Consider the following 10,089-nt stretch of genomic DNA (forward strand, 5'->3'; position numbering starts at 1 on the left):
TTATAAAATACCCAGTCTCAGGTATGTCTTTATTAGCAGTGTGAGAATGGAGTGACACAATATCAAAATCAGAAAGTACATGGGAAAAGTTGATAAAAATTTAAAAATATTTGTAAAGATATATTTGTGTATAAATATGTATAACATATAAAAATCAAACATATTAACACATTTCATGTGTATAAATCTCTTTTAAATAAATGAAAACAAGATAAACTTTCCAATAGCAAAATAGACATAAAACAAAAAATTCACAAAAGACAAATGAATTAATGCAAACAGTTAATAAATGTGTAAAGCAAACTGAAAGAATAGGGATTATCACATTTCCCTTTAAATTTTTAAAAATGAAATTGTCTATTGTAAGAATAGGTTCAGGGATATAATTTTATAAAATTTTGGTAGGAACATAAATGGAATTCCTTCTCCAAAGGCAATTACTTCTAAGAAATATTTAGAAATATGTATTAACTTCTAAATTGGGAGAACAGGAGAGAGGGGGAGAGAGAAAGAGAGAGAGAGAGAGAGAGAAAGAGAGAATAATCCAGGCAAGTAATAAAAGGTGGTTGAACTGAAATAATGAACTAGGAAATTTAGCAGACGCACTTTGGGAGGCCGAGACGGGCAGATCACAAGGTCAGGAGGTCGAGACCAGCCTGGCTAACACGGTGAAACCCCGTCTCTGCTAAAAAAATACAAAAAACTAGCCGGGCGAGGTGGCGGGCGCCTGTAGTCCCAGCTACTCGGGAGGCTGAGACAGGACAATGGCGTAAACCTGGGAGGCGGAGCTTGCAGTGAGCTGAGATCGGGCCACTGCACTCCAGCTTGGGCGACAGAGCCAGACTCCGTCTCAAAAAACACACACACACACACACACAAAACAAAAAAACCAAAAAACAAAACAAAAAGAAATTTAGCAGAGGATACAGATTTAAGACCTAATTTCAATAACAGGTGTAATAGGACCTTGTCAGATGTTCACGGGAGCCATTGCTCAATCTGCACCTACCTAGAAGAAAGACTTTCAACTTCCCAACCACCAAAAGCAAATCTAATTCTATCAGACTCATGAGGAATCTCAAGTTTACTACACATTTCATTAAAAAAAGGAAGGCTTTACAAAGCAGCCACTTAATAAAAATCATCCAATTGAATAGTTCCCTTCCCTTCTACTCCCATTCCTAAAGTTTTCCAAAATTTTCCAGGATCAAGAATTTCATTTTACTTTCTCGTAAGTCCTTTGTCAATCCCAGCATTATTTGTGGCAGTGTAGCAGTGATTCAACATCTATAAGAAAATTGAAGCTTGAACCTCCTTAGAAAAGCATGTCTTCTTAAAGATTTTAACCTTAATGGCTTATCAAATGCTTCATTTAAAAAGGCAAGTCTTTCCATTGATAGAATGTGAAGAGATTCTACTCTTAAAGGACATTTTTTAATTTATGATCTTATTTTGTTCCTTTCAAATTATTTTAAGAGAACAACCCTGGATGTGAGTGAGTATTTCTCTATAAGAGTCTCCAAATGTTTTCTAGAATAGCGTGGAATTGTATTCTAGAAAACCATAATAAAATATAAAACATACAAATTATAGTAGAATCATATGATAAAATTATATGCTGTCATTACAAGTAATATTTTAGAAAATATTTTATGTATACAGATTAAAGGAGGAAAGCTGCAAAAATTATTATTTTGTTATTGCTTTTTATGTTATCTGTGAATGGAAATTTCAAGTCAATTTTCTTTACTTCTGCATCAAAGAATTGAGAGTGAATGACTTATGTCCTCAAATTCCAAACCAAAAAAAAATCAATTGCATTTAAATTACTCTTGACTTGAAGAACACTGGGTTCCTATATTCACCAATATATATTATGAATATCTTGCTGCTATCATAGGCAACTTTTCTTCTATAGCCAATTGTAAAAATGCCTAGAAAGATCAATAATGTATTAACATTTTTGTCATTTAGAGTTCTTTTCAGTATGAATTACATTGGTACTTTCTTTCCAATGACAACTCGTTCTTAGGGTTTTTTCCCTCCTTTTTGGAAGAAAAAAAAGATAACATATAACATACATGCAAACTACTATATTCGTTTCATGCTTTGATTTTGTAGAAACTTTGAAATACAGTTCAAGCAGGTATTTACTTTGCATTTAAATCAATCTAAATGTCAAGGTTATTCTCTCTGACTTACAATGAAATCCTGCTTAAAGTAGGTAAATGCATTCAAAAAGATTGCAAACACATGTGAACTTATAGATTACTACTGCTCCATTTATGAATAGAATGAGTGAGACCAGAAAAACAAAGTGAGTGGCCGTATTTAGGAGAGATTCCAGGGGCACTGGTTTCCAGTCCAGTGTTTGGTACAGTACACTTCCCCAAATGTTCTCAAATTCCCCCACACATTTGCTGAAGAAACTGGAAAAAAACACACATCAGAGGAGGTAGCTAACCCCAGGCCCACAGGCTGTATTTACATTGTGTAACTTGACATAGTTTATGGGCTCATTTCTCTCTGGCCATCATTGTCTCCTTATCAGCTTTTCTGTAAAAGTGCTTTTTAAGGTATTCAACAAAATCTGTGGAATATATACGTAAATGAGAATAGTAAATGTAACTAAAAGACTAAATGAGATTTTGCTTTAGAAGTCAGTCATTTGGCCTGCAGATATAGTATATCAATAAGAATTCAATTTAAAAGTGTCTAACTCCTTAACCTCAGGTGTGTAAAATGAAAAAAGTACTAAGACTAGCAAACTTTAGTAGTCTTATTTTTTTAAAAAAATTTGTTTACTCATGGCCATTTTGTCTTTTAGATGAATGATAGAATTGTTTCAAAAAGATTCAGAAGCTAATTCACAATGTCTTCTTTTGAAGAATTGTATTTGTTTTTAAGATTAATCTGGGAAGAATTGGCATGTCTTACATTTAGAATTGCACACTGTCTCTCCAATTACTAAAATGACCTTTTAAATTGCCTCATAGAGTATTGCTTTATTTTATAGAACCAGATCATTAATTTTAATTGTACATATTACTAAGGTTTATACATTTTGAGCTTTTTATAATATGTGCATTAAATTTAAATCTGTTTATATAATCTAATTATTTATTTTAATATTAAAATGCTATATTTTTAAACTAACTTTCCTACTAGTTTTAATAGACTTTTGCCAGTAGAATAACTGTGTTTATTTGGTAAATAATCATATCATTAGCAAGCCATGTAATTATTGTTTCTACCTTTCTAATATCTATGTTAATTCTTATCTAGTTGCTCATGCAACACAGAGTTGGTGAGCTCTACTCCTCCAAGGAAGTTATACCTCTTTAATGTTTCTGAAGCTACAATCCTGAAAAAGAAGATATCTTTCTTTTTTGTATCCAAAGCCTTCTCAGTCAAGTGAATATTAATAGGGTTTTACTATATCACCTACAAGCTCATCCATCTACTGAACACTTCACCCTAGTGTAAAATTTCTTCCACTGCTAAAGCAGAAGGTAAATATTAACAGCTTCCAAGGAGAGTAGTTGAGTGTCCAAAGTAATCTCCATTGAATCAAGAACACATGCAAATTTGTCCATTCATTTGCTACACTATGTAAGGCAGATACTGTGCAAACAGAATAGCAGTTATATATCATACAAAGACAAAAACAAAATACCTTACATATCTTCAAGTTGTTCACACATGTTGAATAGTGCCTTGGAACAATGATCTATAATGGGGTTCTCAGCATAGCTGTACAGAAGAATCATCCAAAAATCTTTAAAATAATACCTACTGAGCCTTGGACTCCACCCCTCTATTTTATTTATTTATTTATCTATCTTATTTATTTATTTATTTATTTATTGACAGAGTTTAGCTCTTGTTGTCCAAGTGGGAATGAAATGGCATGATCTTGGCTTACCACAACCTCCACCTCAGGGGTTCAAGCAATTCTCCTGCCTCAGCCTCCCGAGTAGTTGGGATTGCAGGCATGTGCCACCACATCCAACTAATTTTGTATTTTTAGTGGAGATGGGATATTTCCATGTTGGTCAGGGTGGTCTCAAACTCCCGACGTCGGGTGATTGGCCTGCCTCGGCCTCAGAAAGTGCTGGGATTAAAGGCATGAGCCACTGCGCCTGGCGTCCAAAAAATATGTTTTAAATGCTCTGACTTATGGTCGGGATATCCTGAGATTCACTACCTTTAAAAATGTTAATTAATAGACTTTATGTTTTGAACCATATTGGGCTCACAGGAAAATTGAGTGGGAAGTACAGAGCATTCCCACACCCCTCACAATCACCACCACCCTCCCCATCCAGATTAATTATCTTGTTAGGGGATTGTAGTCATTATTAAATTTGAGCTTCTTCACTTAAAACTGAACATTCCGGAAAGTTCTTTACATATGAAATGTAAACCTTTAGAAAAACAGGGTATGATTATTCAATACCATTATCATGTCCTTACACATGAAACATCTTGGGAGACTAAAGGAGGAGTTAATGAGACTCTAGAATGATTTTATTTCCTCTTTTCACAGCATACCAGGGAGAAAACATGTCAAGAGACTAGCCCTGAGAATTTAGAACACAAAAGTAAGGCTACTGGTTGTGTTGCTCTTCACTTCTCTAATTTTAAGAATCCTTATGCTGTTGAAAATACTTATAGCACTTGGCACTTGTTAAAGAAAGGCATTTAATGTTAAAATAGCCAATAGATATAGTTTAACATGAAACAAATATTGTTTAATTTGCTATTTTGTACTGTTTAACTTTAACCAGATTCTTCCTTATTTTTTTTATCCAATAACCATTGTAGGAAGACCGTGCAAGTGGTAACTATTGTATATAAATTTTATGACCTATGTGAGGATGAAAAGAATCTAGAATAGAGGTAGGAAAAAAAAAAAAGAATTGAAATCACCCCTGTTGATTTTATGGGCAAATAACTCTTATATTTTTACATTATGCTATGCCAATATATTGACAGATTATTAAATGTAGGGTCAGAAGTAAGAGCTACACTCACTTTCTACAATTGTGTCTATATTCATTTTCTAGGGTTGCTATAACAAACCACGAATTAGGTGGCTTGAAGCAAAAATAATGTACTATCTCATAGTTATGGAGGCTAGAAATCTGAAATCAAGGTATTGGCAGGACCATGATCCCTCTGAAGGCCCTAGAGGGACAATCTGTTTTGTGTCTTTCTTTTAGTTTCTGGTGTTTGCTGGCAATACTTTGCTAGGAGATGCATCATTGTAATGTTTTCCTTTATTGTCATTTGTGGTTCTCTGTGTATGTCTGTCTCTGTATCTCTTCCCCTCTTCTAGTAAGGCCACAAGTCATATTGGATTAGGAGCCCATCATCCAGTATAACCTCATCTTAACTAATCACATCTGCACAACCCTATTTCAAAATAAGTTCATAGTCTGAGGTTCCAGGAAGGACACAAATTTTGGATGGACTTTTTTTTTTTTCTGAGATAGAGTCTCGCTCTGTCACCCAGGCTGGAGTGCACTGGCATGATCTTGGCTCACTGCAACCTCCTCCTCCCAGGTTTAAGGGACACTATTGAACCCAGCAGAGTGACTTGAGGCAAATCTCTTACAATTGCATGTATTATTATGGACTGAATGTTTGCATCCCCCAAAATTTATGTGTTGAAATCCTAACCCCCAATGCATATTTGAAACTAGAGCCATCAGGAGGTAATTGCGGTTAGATGGATTTATGAGGGTAGGGTCCTCATGATGGAGTTAGTGTCCCTTTAAGAAGAGAAAGAGATACATCTCTCAACACTCACATACTAAGGAAAGAATACGTAAGCATACAGTGAAAAAACATCTGTCTGCAAACCAGGAGGAGTGCCTTCACCAGAAGCTGTCTCAGACTTCAATTCTCCCAAATCTGAGAAAATTGAATTTGTTTTCTGGGCCACATAATCTGTGGTATTTGTTATGAAAGTCTAAGTTGACTAAGACAACTTTTGTTACTGAGAAGTGAGGTGCTGCTAATAACAAATACCTAAAACATGTAAAAGCAGCTTTAGAACTAGATAATGAGTACAGACAGGAAGGGTTTAAGGTGCATGCTGAATATATTAATGCTATAGGCATCCTGATGAGGTATCAGACAGAAAATGAGAAACATGTTACTGGAAGCTGGAGAAAAGGTTTTTCTTGTTATAAAGAGGAAAAGAACCGTGTTCTAATGTTTTGGGGAAGTTACAACTAGTGTGCAATGAAATTGGATACTTAGCTGAGGAGATTCCTAAGCAAAGTGTTGAAAGTGTGCCTTGGTTCCTCCTGATTGTCTGTAGTAAAAATTTGAAAGAAGAGAGATAATTTGAAGGAGAAATTGTTATGCAAAATGGATCCAAGTCTTAAAAATTTGAAAGGTTCTCAGCCTGTTCATATTGGGAAACTTTAGAAAGCATATCTAGAAGATAAAACCAAGAGTGTGGTAAATTATGACTTGGTAAAAAGCTTATGAGATTATATAAGTGAGAATACTTTAAGTTTGAAGTAAAGGAGATGGAGACAAGACTTCACTATGGATCCATCGGTGGGGGACTACCACACAGGGCCAGTGAGGCAAAGCCAGTTAGAGCCTTGAAAGAGTGGCTTCCATCAGACAGAGCCACAGGGGCAAGACATGGCCTAGAGTCATGAGGGTGATGCTATTGCCCCACTGAGCCTGGAGGACAGAGAATCAACCAAGGTTAATCTCAAACATTACAATCTCTAGAATTCCCCTTGCTTGGTTTTGCACTGGCTTGGGACTCATTACTCTTTTCTTTTTTCCTATTTATTTCTTTTGGAATGAGAATGCCTATCCCTTGCTTGCCTCCGCATTGTATTTTAGAAGTATGTAACTTGCCTGGTTTCACAAGTTCACAGCGGGAGAGGAATTTTGCCTCAGGAAGTATCATACCTCAGTTTTCATGCACTTCTGATTTTGATGATATTTGAATTTTGGAATCAAGAGTTGATGCTTGTATGAGTTAAGTATTTTGGGAGCTCTTGGGATGGAACGATTGTATTTTGCATACCCTAGGACATGAATGTTGAGGGATCAGATGTAAAGCTACAGATTGAATGTTTGTGCTCCCCAAAATTCACATGTTAAAGCCCTAACCCACAATGTGATTGTATTTGGAGATGGGGCCGTTAGGAGATAATTGGATTTAGATGAGTCATGCCAATGAGATGCTCATGATGAGATTAGTGCTTTTATAAGAAGACAAAAAGAGAGATTTCTCTCTCTTTGCCCTCCCTTTGTTTTTCTCTCTGTCTCTCTCTTTTTATTTCTCTCTCTCTCTCTTTCACACACACACACACACACACACACACACACACACACACACACACACTCAGACACTGAGGAAAAGCCATGCATGCACATAGCAATAAGGCATTCATCTGCAAGTCAGAAGGAGCCCTCCCCAGAACCCGACCATGATTGTACCCTGATTTCAAGATTTCAAGTTCAAGATTCAGTTTCTTAAACTCTGAGAAAATAAATCTCTATTGTTTAAGACACTGAATCTATGGTATTTTGTTATGACATCCCAAGCTGATGAAGACATATCTTATTTATGTTTTGTATATAAGAAAGTAATCCTACTTACCTGAAGGGTTGTTTGAGACCGTATGAAATAAACATGCTTATTAAACTGAATCTGCAAAAATATTGAGGGATTATTATGTAACTAGCTCTAGGGTATGTTCTAAGCATCTAAAAACAATGAAAAAAAGAATCCTGCATTTGAAGTTTTTGAAGTTTAATGTGCATTACTTCCCTAACCTTTAGTTTTTCTCATATTAAAAAAGACATTGTGGATTGTCCCAAAGAGGACTAGTGAGCATTAAAGAGATGGTACATTACAGGCTACCTATCACATAGCAGATGCCTCACTGATGCTAATCTTCTCTCCCTCTCCAGTATTAAAAATATTAATTTCATATTAATATGGATTTTTGGCTTCATATGTAATTTGTGTTTTTTTAGTCTACATTCCATATATACACTCACATGTAGCATGTTTATGGTCTTAGTTCTTGAGTTTCAGAAAACAATGTCCAGTCTGATTATGTTAAATATCATCCCATTGCTTATAGATTCAAGTTCGAAGTGTTTATCCTGGCATTTACGATACACTATAACTCCAAGGTAAATTTTTACACCTCATTTATTAAAATTTTTTTCTTCAGAATACCTGGAATTCCTATTATGCCTTTAGCACATTCGATAACTCTCCTAAACCCATGCCTTTTACTATGTCCTCCTCTCTACCTGAAATGCTTCTCATTGGTGACATCTGTAATCTGGAATTTAGGATTCAACACTAGGCAAGGCAACCTCTGTCCCTTTCTGAGTTTATTGTGAAACTCAAATAATTAAATAAGGAACTACGGTATAATGTCGTGAAACCAGGATAGGAGGAGTGGAGTCCCTGGGACTCAGAATGGAGCATCTAATGAAGGTTTCATGGAAATTGTATTTGGTCTTTGATCTCAGGAAGGACGAAGTAGTGGAAGATGGAGAGAAGAATGACAATAATCTGTGCAAAAAGTATACAGTGTTTAAAGTCTTGTAGGCAAAAAGACAGTTGACTTTTTCATGAAACTGAAAGAAATGTACTCTGACTGAAGCGTGGAATTTGGAGGAGAAAAGTGGCATAGTCATAAGTGATGAGGCAGGGGAGCAAAGGAACAGCTAGATCATAAAAGGCACAGTGAGTGAAATTAAGGACTCTAAATTTTAGGTCAGTGAGGAGCCATTTTTTTCTCTGATTATCACACAACAAAACCAGGGTCCTTCTTATTGAAACTACCACTAATTCATACTCTTTCTCCCAAACTTCTGCTCTGTCTGATTTCTACATTACTCAATAAATACTTGCTGAATTGTGGTGTAGTGGGAATGAAGGGCAGACTTATTCCAAAAAGGAACAATCAACTCCATCTCCTTTAAATCATTCGCTTGATTATCATTCTCCAGAGGCTTAGGTGAGAAAAAAACTTAGAGTCAGCATGTCCTCTCTACCACAGCAAAAAATGATCTTTTAAAAAATTGAATAGTGTTTTTTGAATTAGCTAAATACCTCAGTCTTCTCACTAAGGCAAAGCAGTTAAAAAGTTGGAACTGTCAAACACTGCCAACCAATAATTTGAGTTCTCTCTGTTCACTTTTCAATTAAAATTTCAATTTAATAAATGGAAACACACTATCTGATTTTCAAGTAAAAGAAATCAATAAATCTCTATGATACGGATAACCAGTGAGTCAACTCTGAGAAAATGGTTTGTGTAAATTGGCTAATATCTAAATAGGGCTCCAATAATATTTTTAATGGAAAGATGAACCTAAACAAACAAAAACACAGATAAGAGATAAAATGTAATTTCAGTCTTCTCAGAAAAAAAGGGAAAAATAATAAACCAAATTAAAAAAGGATATGATTGAGGGTTTGTGTTAGAATTAATAAAAGGAAAACACCAATATCCAAAGTTGTATATGCCATCATAAACTTCTTTATATCTGTGGTGCTTAGATTTTATTTGCTCTCTATGCCTGCATTCTTCCTAAGATATTTTCCCTGAGTTCAGTTGTATTGGAAAGTAAGATTATATTGCTATTGAGTTCATTTTCCTAGTATATAATACCAAACTGGGTTGCAATATCTGACAGATTTATGACTATTTGCTGAGACGTATTTTATAAAATGGCAGAATAGGAGGCATTTTTTTCAATCTGCTCTTTGTAGCAAACCTTCACAGAAAAAGGTAGTTTTTAAGAAGGAAGAGATCAATTTTTTCAAAGTCTTTTTTGTCTGTAGCAAAGGATATTTCTGAATAATATGTTGTAAAATAACATATTACAGATGAAACACACAATTCATTGCTTATCCTATAGAGAAAGACGTCTTCCTGTCTCTGCTAAATGTGTGAGTTCATGGGTATATAAAAATAGAATGCACTTGGCAATGAAAGTTACAGGCTGATGGATGACACTCCATTGTCAAACAACTGATAGCTAGTGAGGAATTATAGTGACCTTGTAGTGCAGCACAAA

This window comes from Chlorocebus sabaeus, chromosome 5 (assembly GCF_047675955.1).
Source record: "Chlorocebus sabaeus isolate Y175 chromosome 5, mChlSab1.0.hap1, whole genome shotgun sequence".
In the NCBI taxonomy this organism is placed as follows: domain Eukaryota; kingdom Metazoa; phylum Chordata; class Mammalia; order Primates; family Cercopithecidae; genus Chlorocebus; species Chlorocebus sabaeus.